Source organism: Saccopteryx bilineata, chromosome 12, assembly GCF_036850765.1.
Source record: "Saccopteryx bilineata isolate mSacBil1 chromosome 12, mSacBil1_pri_phased_curated, whole genome shotgun sequence".
Classification (NCBI taxonomy): domain Eukaryota; kingdom Metazoa; phylum Chordata; class Mammalia; order Chiroptera; family Emballonuridae; genus Saccopteryx; species Saccopteryx bilineata.
Genome location: NC_089501.1, coordinates 27,206,183 through 27,207,115, shown reverse-complemented (window position 1 = coordinate 27,207,115; position 933 = coordinate 27,206,183). Strand labels below are relative to the sequence as shown.

The 933-nt window shown below is 47.3% G+C and overlaps 1 non-coding gene across 1 annotated transcript; it reads left to right on the top strand.

Annotated features, from left to right (window-relative positions):
- The first annotated feature begins 504 nt into the window (after positions 1-504).
- On the top strand, positions 505-580 carry TRNAA-GGC (transfer RNA alanine (anticodon GGC)). Its single transcript has one exon. It is a non-coding gene; the product is annotated as a tRNA-Ala (tRNA).
- The last annotated feature ends 353 nt before the right edge of the window (positions 581-933 follow it).

Here is a 933-nt window from a genome sequence, read left to right as displayed (position 1 = left end):
TCATCTTCTGTGGTGAGGATATCGCTGTTGTAGGCAGGGGAGAACACTGTGATGCTGAGCTGATGAATCTTACCTAAGTTCATGCAAGTAGGAAGTGGTGGAACTGGTATTTAAAGCTAACTGTGTCTTACTTCTTGTCCGTAATATTTTCATATGTTTAACACATAACAAAATGTATATAGATAGTATTTTACAGCCTGACCAAGTGGTGGCACAGCGGATAGACCATCAGTCTAGGACACTGAGGACCCAGGTTTGAAACCCCAAGGTCACTGGCTTGAGCACGGGCTCACCAGCTTGAGCCCAGATCGCTGGCTTGAGTGTGGTATCATAGACATGACCCCATAGTTGCTGGCTTGAGCCCAAAGTCACTGGCTTGGCTAGAGCCCCCAGTCAAGGCACATATGAGAAAGGTGCCGCAACAAATTGATGCTTCTCATCTCTCCCTTCCTGTCTATCCCTATCTGTTACCCTCTCTATCTCTCTCGTTAAAAATAATAAATAGCCCTGGCCGGTTGGCTCAGTGGTAGAGCATCTGCCTGGCATGCAGGAGTCCCAGGTTCGATTCCTGGCCAGGGCACACAGGAGAAGCGCCATCTGCTTCTCCACCCCTCCCCCTCTCCTTCCTCTCTGTCTTTCTCTTCTCCTCCTACAGCCAAGGCTCCATTGGGGCAAAGTTGGCCCGAGCTCTGAGGATGCCTCTGTGACCTCTTCCTCAGGAGCTAGAATGGCTCTGGTTGCAACAGAGCAACACCCCAGATGAGCAGAGCATTGCCCCCTGGTGGGCATGCCGGGTGGATCCTGGTCAGGCGCATGTGGGAGTCTGACTGCCTCCCTGTTTCCAACTTCAGAAAAATAGAAAAAAATAATAATAATAATAAATAAAAAGTAAATAAATAAATAAATAAATAGAATTTTACATTATTATTAAAT